This window comes from Sciurus vulgaris, assembly GCF_902686455.1.
Source record: "Sciurus vulgaris genome assembly, chromosome: X".
Lineage (NCBI taxonomy): Eukaryota > Metazoa > Chordata > Mammalia > Rodentia > Sciuridae > Sciurus > Sciurus vulgaris.
Window position 1 is genome coordinate 11,961,517 of NC_136471.1, and position 12,932 is coordinate 11,974,448.

General features: G+C 34.4%; 1 pseudogene across 1 annotated transcript; it reads right to left on the bottom strand.

Annotated features, from left to right (window-relative positions):
* Window positions 1–7,871: 7,871 nt before the first annotated feature.
* Window positions 7,872–12,492, bottom strand: LOC306651179 (prothymosin alpha-like; annotated as a pseudogene). The gene is made up of 2 exons: window positions 12,435–12,492; window positions 7,872–8,265 (listed from the first exon to the last, which is right to left on the bottom strand). The product of its transcript is annotated as a prothymosin alpha-like (transcript).
* Window positions 12,493–12,932: the final 440 nt, after the last annotated feature.

A 12,932-nucleotide genomic window follows, 5' to 3' on the forward strand; every position in this document is an offset into this window, starting at 1 on the left:
GATACATATTGGGGGATCGGGGAGGGGGTAAGGGAAGAATGGAGGAAGGACAGATTGTGTAGAGGGAAATGAGGGGTGGGGAGGGGGCGGGGGAAGGAAAGATAATGAGATAAACATCATTATCCTATGTACATGTTTGATTACACAAAGTGTGACTCTACTTCATGTACAACCAGAGAAATGAAAGTTGTACCCCATTTGTATACAATCAATCAAAAATAATAATAAAGAAGAAAATACTAGATATCCATATGCAAAAGAATGAAATTGGACCCCTTCACAACACTCACATAAAATGGCAAAAGACTACAAAGCTTCTGCATAGCACAAGAACACACAATAGCATGAAGTGACAAAATCTAGAATGGGAGAATATATTTGCAAACCATATATCTAATAAGGGGTTAATATCCAAAATACTTAAGGAACTCAAAAAGCTCAAGAGCAAGAAAACAAGTACCTTGATTCAAACATAGGCAAAGAAGTCTGAGGCAGGAGAATAGCAAGTTCAAGGACAGTCTCAGAAACTTAGTGAGACTCTGGGTCAAACACTAAAATGAACTGGAGATGTAGCTCAGTGGTAAAGTGTTCCTGGGTTCAATCCTCAGTACCAATATGTATAGACTAGGAAATGGAGAGGATGTAAGGTAACATATTATACTGCTTGCTTTACTTTGGATATGTTTAAATTTTTTGTAAAAAATCTTAAAAGGTACTTTTCTCAATATTATTTAGCCTAAAGAAAATATAAAAACTACAAACTATTTAGGAATGTACAGGGTTTTTTTTTGGTTTTTTGTTTGTTTGTTTGTTTGTTTGGGTTTTTTGTTTGTTTGTTTGTTTGTTTGCAGTGCTGGGGATTGAATCCAGGGCCTTGTGCTTGTGAGACAAGCACTCTACCAAATGAGCTACTTCCCTGGCCCCTAGAAACGTACAGTTCTTACATCAAGAACCTCAGTTATTTTGTTCTCTATATCCCATTCTCAATATCCAACTGGGCAACAGGCTTTCACAATTAAATTTCCTAAGTAATTCTTGAGTGAATCCTCTGAATTTTATTTTACCTATTACTAACCTACTCCAAGATTCCATGATTTCTCATCTGAGTTATTAAAATATCTTTCTCATCTCACTTCTTCCTTCATACTTACTTCATCTACTCCACAGTGATCGTTTCAGATCTAATATGTTATTTTTCTTTCAAATCTTTCAAAAGCTTCTCTTTTACTATGTGACAAAAAACCAAACTCTTCATCCTTTATAATTATATCTATTTCAGTGATAACAAATGGCAATCTGCAAAGAAGAAATGTCATTTGTCCAGCAGATAAATGGAGCAAATGAAAGTCTAATGATGCTTGCAGGATTTTCTAAATACCCCAAATTCCAAAATCCTGAAAAATACTTATAAAAGATACTTAATATAGTACAAGACACTAAATATTGTAGATGTACTTAGAAAAAATAATCTTTATTTTTATTTTCACTTAACATACACTTAAAATGTAGTGCATGTCAATGAAAAAGACTTGTTTTATAACCCCCCTTACTAGAACAGTAAACGATATACCAAATGCCATTACCAGAACCATATATGCTACTGCAATAAATTCCGTACTGTTCTTGCTTCTTATGTCTCTTACTTCAGATTCAAAGTTCCAGGTTTCAACATCCTTTTGGCTAATCTTATGTCATACGCTGTATCATGGATAAAAGATCATATATAACCCCTTAAGCTTGTCATAAGTGGCTGATTTTTCAAACACAGAAGTGTCCCGTGATGGAAAATCAAAATAGAACTATGCCTAATTCATGCCTTACTTCTTTTGATAATCTTTTCTACCATGATAAGTACTAGGGTTTTCCCCTTTTTCAAATGAAGAGGCTAAGATTTAGAAAGGTTAAGCAATTGCTCTGAATTATGCAGCTATTATGAGGCAAATATTTTCCTTAACCTGGGCAATGTTACTCTAGGGAGCAACCACGGTGTATCTTTACAGCAAAACAGAAGCAATGTCTTGATATATGTAGTGCTTTGAATATTTTTCCTGATATTCAGATACATTATGATTATTTATTGGAATCAGTATTTGCTCTTCAGAATGTTTATTTCATCTATGTATAAAGGAAGTATTTGGCTTTTTTAGAAATCAAAGTGAAAGCTAAAATGAGAAAGATTTCCCTGGGGAGCTCAGAATGTGATTCCTGGAGAAGTGTACAAATTCAAAACTCAATCATTGGAATAATAAAGGCTGAAATGTTGTTGGGAATTTTGAATGAAATCAATGCTTCCTTGGCTTATTTGAAAATATGTGATGAGAAAAATGATAGTGCAGTGAAAGAACAGCTGTCACATTGGATCACACAGCCAAAAATAATGTCAAAGGCTATCTTAATTAAAGATAGTGTCTTGAGTTTCATCAGTGTTGAGGAGACAAATGGGACCTATTTATCCAAGGTTATAAAAATTGAACCCTAGAAAATCAGACTTGGTTTAAATAAAATGTAGAGTCAGACCTATGATGGCACTGTTAATGTGAGAGATAATATAACTGAATCATGGCAAAATTTAAAAAGGAAAAGCCAATAGCAATATAAACCAACTGTCATGCACATTCTGTTTGGAGTCAACTGTGACAAGATTTTTGTGAGGAAAGAACTCTAAGTCTCAGTGCTGTCAATTATTTGTGTGTAATTTTATATGCATATGTGAAAATGGGATATATCAGACAGTTCAAGCAGAGTAAAGTTATAGGATGCTATGTAATTTGTTAAAAACCTGCTGAAATTTACATCATTGTGTAAATTTATATCATTATTTCGTGTGATGAAGGAGCTTCCTGAGATTACTGAGATTGTGGAACTAGAATCAACAATTATTGGCATTGTACAGGTAGAGTACAATTGAGTGATTCACTGGTTTCCTGACATTGGTTCCCAATTTTGAAATTATATTTTTAAAATATTATATGTTATGTGTGATAGGAACTCTTTATACAGAGACTCATAATGGAATTATAGATGGTGTCTTTGCATCTAAAAATAGAAGCAATAATTCACTTTTTATCATCTGAAGAACAGGATAAAATATTTCAAAACCTTTTGTGATAGTGATGAGGAATTATGCCAATTAATATTCGCTAAATTGGCACTGTCCAACAGAAATTTTGGCAATGATAGAAATATTCTGTATCCGCAGTGTCCAATATATTAGTCACTAGGCACATGTTGTTACTTGTGTACTTGAAATGTGGCTAGTGTGATTAAGGGACTGAACTTTTAGTGCTATTTAATTTAAAGTAATTTAAATATAAATTAAAATAGCCACATGTGGTTAATGGCTATATATTGATCAACACAGCTCCAAATTATAAAACTGGAAAACTTTGTTCCCAGAACACAAGAGACTTTCTCCACTTCTCAAAAATAGTTCATGGCAATTAAGATGTATATATTATCATTTTTAGACAAGAACAATATTCAATTAATATTTAATATGAAAGTCCAGAATCAATATTGCTAAATGTAAACAAAAAGTTAAAAAAAAATTTCTAGACTGGTGGGGTCTCTAAAAAAGCCTTTCTTTCTCATGACTGTATTTTCAATATTTAACACAATGCTTGATATAGATCGGGCACAAGACCAATATTCATTCAATGAATCAATGATGCAAACAAAATAAATGATTACCAGAAAAACTTCTTAAAATGGAACAAACCATTTGTCAGTGGACAGAAACATCCAGTGATAATACAGACTTAGATGCAAATGCTACTCCAGAACTGATTTTATTGGAACTACCCAAAACTCAAGTCCAACCATGAATATTTCAACTAAATTAATTTTGGTTGTTTGTTTATTCTTCAATAATGCTTCTCATCTCAGAGCTATTACATGTTGCTTTGGCTAGTACACGATGCTCATTTTCATTCAGCAGATATCTGTTGGAGATGTACTATAATCCAGGCACTGTGTCAGAAAGTCAGTATGCTGTATAAGGCTGTGAACTCTGGAGTTTGATCAACTGGAATAGAATCCTGCTTTCCACATATTGTGTAACCTTGAGCAAGTGACTTATTCTCATGGAGCTTCAATTTCTATTTCTGTAAAATGGGGTAATTATAGGAGATAACCACTGCTTTATTTTGGAGTTTAAGTGATTTAATTCATGTAAAGCATTTGAATAGTCCCCAGTATATAGTAAGCACTTAATAGCTATTACCTATTAGGTGTCAGAAATTCAGGAATAAGCAAAATGAACAGGTTCTATGACCTTTGACAGATAGTCTGGTCTTCAACATTTGCCATCTGTGTACAATGAACACTTCTTTATTTTTTCTTACATTTCAAAGGCATTTTATGAATAACTTACATAAATGAAAACATAGGGATAGTGAAAATGACTTTACTATGAAATTTGATCATTGTCAACCTTTTAGTAACAAGTAAATCTGGGCATACAATCATTAGGAAACATGAAATACAACCCTATTGTACTTAGCAAAAAGTGATAGGTCAGATTCTTATACGAAAATGTCATGTAGTGAGGTAGTTTCTGTTGAAGAACTAACTAGAAAACAATACATTTCCTTTTTGTCCTCACAAATATATCATTTGTTCACATAATCTTGAATTTGAGAAAATTCACTTTGGATAACACTATACAAAGATTCATATAATCTCATATTTCTCTTCTTATTTGATCAATTTCACCATCATTATTAGCATCTAGTGTGTTGATATCTGTTTCTTTGCATTCATCTTATGATTTGTCTAATAATTGTGAAATATTTTTCTATATCAATTTTCTTCTCTTTGCCATTATAGCTGGAAAAAAATCTTAATTCTCAGTTGTGATCAATGAATGCTAAGAATAGACTATAAAGATATTACATCTGGTCTTATTTTATACCTTACTGAAGGATGATTCAATACTTTGGACAGTGCATTAAGAAATCTGAAAGTTGACAATTTATTTCAGCATTGCATCATTTTCTTGGCAATCCATCATTATCCTATCTTCATACTATTTTAGTCTTTTTTAAAATAGTCTGGAGGGTTGGGGTGTAGTGGTAGAGCTCTTGCCTAGTATTTGCATGGCTCTGAGCTTGACCCCAGATTTGTAAAATACTACTAATAATAATGACAACAACAGTAGTAATAGTTTGGAATTATTAAGTAGTACTCATAAGTAATAATGAAATAATTGCTTGTACTATAAAAGAAAAATCTTTCAAGATATTGAAAAATAAGCTAACATAAGATCCTATACTGCTGACTTAGATTTATTCAAAGTGTACAATGTTTTTTTTTTTTTTTTAAGTAAAGTTTCTCTCTGTTCTTTGGAAGATCTCTAAGAATTAGTGAACATCATGAAATACAAATGCTTACGTGTAATTACAACTGCTCAAAGATAAAACTCTAAAACTAAAATCTGGTCTAATGGACTATAATGATATACCAAAGTGTAATATTCAGAGATGGAGACAGATATTAAACAAATAATCACATAAATTGGATAATAAAAAACAATGATAAATGTACTAAATGGAAATTGCAGTCACAATGACAAAGTAAAACAGATTTCTCAATTTAAATTTAGGGGTCAGGGGAATTTCCTTGAAGAAGTGAGATGGATATGATCTGAGGGATGAGTAGGGGTTTGCCTAGGGAATAGTAGTATGTTCAAAGGCCCTGAGGGAAGACAGGACCTGACACATTTGAGGAATGGAAATAAAGACTGTGACTGGGAGTAGGGGAAAGTATTGCCAGTGGCATGACTTGGAACTGCAGAAGGGGGTCTCAAGCCCAGTAAAAGGAGGCTGTGCAGGTTACATTAGAAGGACTGAGAAACTACCACTGACAGACACTAAGCATAGGGTTGATAAAACCATGTTGACTTTAAAAAGTTATTAAAGTGCTATATGCTCATTTTTATAAAAATAGACAATATACAAGGAAATGAGAGATCTTGAGCCCATGCTCCAATGCCCAAAATTTGGTGTGCATTCTTCTTAGTTCGTTTAGTGATATGCAAATGCAATGGCAGATAATAAATTTCTTATATTAACCATGATTATGCTAGCCATAATCCTCAGAAATTTTCATTCAGCATCATGTTTCCATACCAGGGTCCATAGAACCCTGCCTTATTTTGCCAGTGGCTGCCTAGCATGTCATTATACCAGGGACTGCTTAAGTTCTGAAAAGATCCAAACAGTAAATACTTGAGGTTTCGCAGTCTAAAAGACCACATATTCTGCTAATGTAGTGTGAAAACAGCCATATGCAATGGGTAAATGAGAGAGGATGGCTGTGTTTGTAGACCACATATAACAGGGAGAGAAGAGGATTTGGATCATGGGTGGCAGATGGCCAACTCTTGGAATAATATATATTTCTTATAAATTTCATTAATCTTTAAAAAAATCCAATCTTCTTAAAATTAAAGGTTTATACATGCTTTAAAATCTGAAACTAAGGACTGAGATGTAGCTCAGTGGTAAAATATATGCTTAGCATATGCAAGGCCCTATGTTTCATCCCCAGGACCCCCCCCCCCCAAAAAAAAGAAAATATACAGAAAGTTCTAAAATGAGGAACATTTTCCTACCTCTTCACTTTGTAGTCACACTCAACAAATGTAAGCACTTTTGCCAGATTCTATCCTTTTTGTTTTGCTTGTGATGATCATTTTCTTTAAATAATATCCTTCTACTGCTATTTCTTGATTCAGAGGTATGTTCATGACATGATGCTAAAGAGGTAAAAAAAAAATGTTGACTACGTAATATTAAAATGAAGAAGTTTTCATCTGAATTGATACTCAGTGCCTTCTTTTTTCCTCTTGACTTTGTTGTATTATCATTTTATTTCTACTGAATTTTTGCATCATGTACAGTTGATTGGATAACTACTATGGAGTTTTTTTGAATTTCAAACACATTATTCCATCCGTATCAAGAATTCAGTGTCATAGTTAAGAAGTCTGACGTTAGTCTGATCTTCAATTTTTTCAAAGTAACCTACGGGCATTTTTTATTTTTTTACTGGTGCATTATAATTATACATAATGGTGGGATTCGTTGTTACACATTTGTATATGCACATAATATAACAGCATAAATTGGTCAATATTATTCTTAGGACCCATCTTTCCCTTCCTTCTACTCTCCCCCTGGTCCCCTATCTCTAGTCTACAGATCTCCCTTCTATTTTGTGGGATCCTCTCACCTTTTTTTCCTCTCTTTTTTTTTTTTTTAAATTCCAGTTTATTGTTGGACAACATTGTTTCACTCAAACATCAAACAGGCCAAAACAATAAACAGCAACTTCATAGACAAAAAAAGGAAAAAAAAAAAAAGACCTTTTTATCTTTGCCCTTTTTAACCATCTCATACAAGCCAACTATTTATAGTACAGCTAAAGTACATACACAAAAAAAGTTATTAGAATTTTTATTGTTGTTGTTGTTGTTGCTTTTTTTTTACAAGGTTTTTTTTCTCCTTTGAGATTATAATGAACATGGTCACACCACAAGTAAAGTCAGAAGTAGGCAGAGAACACTCCAAAGGCTGGTTTGGTCATCCGAGATCATTAAAAATGGTTGACCCCTAACCATATGTACAAAAATATAAAATGTAAATAAAAAATGCAAACAAATTTTCCTTTTTTAAAGTACTTTTAAGAAAAAAACCAGGGCCTTGGAAGTTTTGGTTCTTTTTTTCTTTTTTTTTCTCCGCTGTTGCAAATTCTCTTTGTGGTTTTGGTTGGGTGGTGGAGAGCGCGTGTCACTTGCGGGTGGCACTGCCCGTGACGGGTGGGCGGGCGGGCCTCTCTGCTCCCAGGTGACCATATTTAGATTCTGAGACGGGAAGTGGAGGGTGAATAGGTCACAGCGGCCTTTTATTTTTAGTTTAACTTTTCCTTTTTTCTGTCTAGTCATCCTCATCGGTCTTCTGCTTCTTGGTACAACATCATCCTCCTCGTCATCTTCAGCTGCCCGTTTGCCTGTAGCTGCCTCAGCCTCCTCATCTTCATCTCCATCCTCTTCTTCACCATCACCTTCCTCCTCCTCCTCCTCTCCCTCACCACCCTCTTCCTCTTCTTCATCTACCTCATTGTCAGCCTCCTGCTCCCCACTTTCCTCCTTAGCATTCCCATTAGCAGGGGCATCTCTTCCATTCTCTGCCTCCTCCACAACTTCCTTCTTCTCCTTTAAGTCCTTGGTGGCGATCTCGGAGCTAGTGTCCACGGTGGCCGCGTCTGACACGGTGGGTTAAGGAGGGAACGAGAGTTCAGGGACTCTGGCGATAAAGCTGCCGGAGTCCGCGGCGGCCGAGGTAGTTGCGGCGAGCGAGGAGCTGGACCCAGGAACAATGCAAAGATGGCTTTTCAGAGCAGCCAGTCCTTTTTTCCTTAGTCTTCTACATTTTACTGAAAACTTGACTTTCTTAAGTTTGATTTATTTCAGCTAACATAATGCTTTCGAGTTCCATCCACTTTCCTGCAAATGACATAAAAAGTATAGTAAATGTGTAGAGACATAACAATTGTGAATTATTTTTTTCCTTTTATAGGTACATTATAGTTGTACATAACAGTTGGGTTCGTTTTCACATAATCATATATGCATGGAATTTAACTTACTCCATTTCAGTTCCCTGTGCCTTCTCACCCTTCCTCCCTCCACCTATTCCCCTTCTTGTATTCTACTGATCAACCTTCCACATTTATATACTTTTAATTGTTGCTTTATAGAAACATATAAAGATACATACATGCACATGGTGTAATTTTGTCTAACTCCTTCTGCATTTACTTCCCTTTCCTACCCCTGCTCCCTCCCCCTCAGTCTCCTCATATTCTGTTCAGCTTCAATCTTTATAATATCTGAATCCCAACCCTGGGTTTTATCCTTACATTGCTCTAGTTTACCACATGAGAGAGAATATTCAACCCTTGATTTTCTGAGTCTGGCATATTTCACTTAGCATGATGATCTCCAATTCCATCCTTTAGCACCAAATGCTCTGATTTTATTCTTTTTTATGGTTGTGGAGAACTCCATTCTGTATGCTCTGATTTTATTCTTCTATATGGTTGAGTACAACTCCATTGTGTATATATACCATATTTTTTCTTCTTCATTCATTCATGTTTTTACAGACAAATGGGATGATTACATAACTTGGCTACTGTGATTTAAGGTGCTACAAACACCAATGTGCCTGTATCACTGTATTATCCTGATTTTAGTTCTTTTGGATAAATACTGAGCAGTCAGATAGCTCTATCATATGGTAGTTCTATTCCTGGTCTTTTGAGGAATCTCCATACTGCTTCTCAGAGTGGTTGTACTAATCTGCAGTCCCACCAAAAATGTATGAGTGTACCTTTTTCCCCAAATCCATCCTAGCATTTATTATTATTTGTATTCTTGATGACTGTCATTCTAACTAGAGTGAGATGAAACATGGTATAGTTTTGATTTACCTTTCTCTGATTCCTAGAAATACCAAATATTTTTCATATATTTATTGGCCATTGGTATTTCTTTCTTGCCCATTTATTAATTTTTGGGGGGTGCCAAGATTTTCAAGTTCTTTATGTATTTTCAATTATCAATCCCTGTCTGAGTAGTAGCTGGCATAAGATTTTCTCCCACTCTGTAGGCTCTCTCTTTACACTCTTAATTGTTTCCTTTGCTGTGCAGAAGTTTTTTAGTTTGATTCTGTCCCTCTTACTGATTCTTGGTTTTATTTCTTAAACTTAAGGGTTCTTATACAGGAAGTCAGTGCCTGCACCAGTATTGCAGTGTTGACCCTGTTTTCTTATAGCAGTTGCAAATTTTCTAATCTAATTCCTAGGTCTTTGTTCACTTTGAGTTAACTTTTGTGCAGGGTGAAAGTTATCCATCTTTCCCAAAACCATTTGTTAAAAATCCTGTATTTTCTCCAATATATGTTTTTGGCACCTTTGTCTAGTATGAGATACCTGTACTTATGTGGGTTTGTCTCTGTATCTTCTATTCTTTTCCATTAGTCTTTGTGTCTGTTTTGGTGCCAGTACCATGATGTTTTTGTTACTACAGCTCTGTAGTATAATTTAAAATCAGATATTGTGATACCACTGATTTTTGAGAACAGATACAATAATTGAATTTTATAATATTGTACTTCGTGGTAATGTGTGTTATCAGTTAGAGTGTCAAGAATGGAGTTTGGAAAACTGAAAAGGAAACCAGCATATAACCCCAGAGAATAGAGACGGAGGAAAGTAAAATGGGCAAGAAGAGTTATAGTGAGTTGACTGCAAAACTAGAAGCAGAATTCAAGTTTTCACCTGAGAATCTGATTCAAAGACTATATTTTTTTCTTGAACCAAACTCAATTTTAAGCAGAAAGTACTGAAAAGAGGATCTACATCAAGTGACTTGTATCTCTGGAAAATTGCTTTTTCTGCAACATATGTCTGTAATGGTTCATTTCCCTTGTAATGTGAATCACTTTTGGTAGAAACAAGCATACCATTTATTTGAAAAATGTATACATGCAGGTCTTATCATATACAAGATTTGGCTATAAAGTTACATTATTAAATGACATTTAAAGGTCCAGGAATTAGAGGGTTAGGGAAAAGGCGCATGAATCATGAGGAAATGACTAAGATGAGTATCTTAAATCTGCAATAGTCATTCACATAAATAATACGGGACTATCTCCAATCTGTCATATTCTATGAAGATTTACAGTGCCCTTTGCTCAGATAGGTTGTCCTTCAAGTACAGTTAGCATTGTAGTGTCAAACATCAACTATTCTGCCATGACAGTCTAGGCAGCAAACATCTGATACTGTGAGTCTTATGGTTGGTAAAGTACAAATATGGCAACAGCTATGTTCAGGAGCAGAATCAGTGTTAATAGCTGCCAAAATAGGATTCTGAAAGCGTCCACTGAAAAATCATGTCAAGTAATTTTAATATCAATAGTATAGCAACTAACTGACCTCATCAAATGTCTCCCTCTGCTAAACTAAGAATCTCTCAATGCCAGACACCTATCAGATTTTCCCTTGAAGTCTTTTTCTTGCTCTCTCTCTCTCTCTCTCTCTCTCACACACACACACACACACACACACACACACACACACACACACATTCTATGAATATATGTATATATTTATTCATGAATGAAGTTCTATTTAAATTACATGTTATATTTGACTTCAGGTTCCTGACAGAGATGTTATTGTCTCTTTCTTAGGAATGGATTTTAATCCTATTGTTTGGGGGATTTGTGGAATGATAGAATAAATAAATATATTTATTTTTCCCACAGCTAACACTCGCTAAGTGATTCTACTATTCTAAATATTGTATTAAGCACTGGATACCATGAATATGCAATTATTTTGTTAAAAGGTGTAAAGATTATATAGTTCTTCTTGCTCTTGGACTTAACATAAATATCCCAAGAGCCTATCAAAATAGAAAACCATCTGTCCATACTGAGATTGAGTTATAAGGTTTTCTGGAACCTTAGTGACTAGAAGGAGTAGAGGGAATTTGGGCAATCATTTTAATATTTAGGTGATTTTACTTTGTCATTAGGAAATGGATTTAACTTTTCATTCAAAATAGTATTTTTTGAGAAATGTATGAATTGGTATCTGAATTTGAATATACAACACAAAAAAAATGCTATTTTAATGTGATTAAACTGGAATACATAATGATTTATCACAAATATGGACAGAATACATCGATGCAGCTTAAGTGACTTTGGGGAAATTCTTTCCTCACCCTGGGCCTTGGAAGACTAAGGGGTTAAATTCTCTCTAGGGAAGGCTGGTCTTCCAAGAGGACTACTTTTCCTAGGCAAGTAGATACTGGAGTCTGCTCTCACTGGTGAGCTACATTCTCAGGGAATTTAATAATTCCCTTGATAATTAACTTCTTATTTTGTTGTGTTTCAGCAAGAGATTACAGCACATATGATTTAAAATTTTGGGATGTATAAAACACTTTTTAACTTAGTGTGTGATTGTTTTAGATGTGCAAACAATACATTTCTGAAAATAGTAGGTATTGCTTCATAATTTTCTATAAATTTCCATATACATATATAGAGTCTATTCTCAATATTCATAGTATTTATTCATGTTATAAAGTGATCACCAACACTGACTTAGTGATTACTGAACCATTGTTCCTACAGGAAATACAAGACTAGTGTTGTTAAACTAAATTTGGTCTTGACTTACCTCCATACTTTGAGTTTCTATGCAGTTAACTGTAACCTTAGTATGTAAAAAAGAAAAGAAAGAAGAAAACCTGCAATCTAACTTAAGAGTATATTCTTCTAATAAATAACTATGTCCCAGTACATTGCTGATGAGACTGTATCAACATAAAAGACAAGTGCCCATCACACCTTGTCCAAATAAGGCAAACATCAAACGATAACTAATCATGTTATTTCTGTACCTCATGCCCTTTTTCTGTCTATCAATACTGCCTGACTATGTTGCTGGGTGGAGGTCTCTGAACCTCTCCTGCTTCTGAGTGCTGCCCAATTCATACTTTTTTCTTTTATTCCTCAAATGAACTATGCTAAACTTAATTTGTCTGAAGTTTTTCTTTTAAAGGTACCTACAGGTCTCCTGTCCCAATGAATCATGAGTTGATCAAATATCACATAAGCTTGTTTTAGGTGTGCTTCTGTTTAAGGATACTTTATTTAATATATATTGTCAAATGTATTAAAATTACACCCATAACCAATGACAATATAATGTATGTCTGGATGAAGATCATCTAACACTTGCATTTTCTCCATAAGGTGTATCATAGAATTTTTGTGCTTAATAACACTAGATACCATTTCAGCACTATGCTGGGAGGATTTTTAAATCGTGAAATTATGAACTAA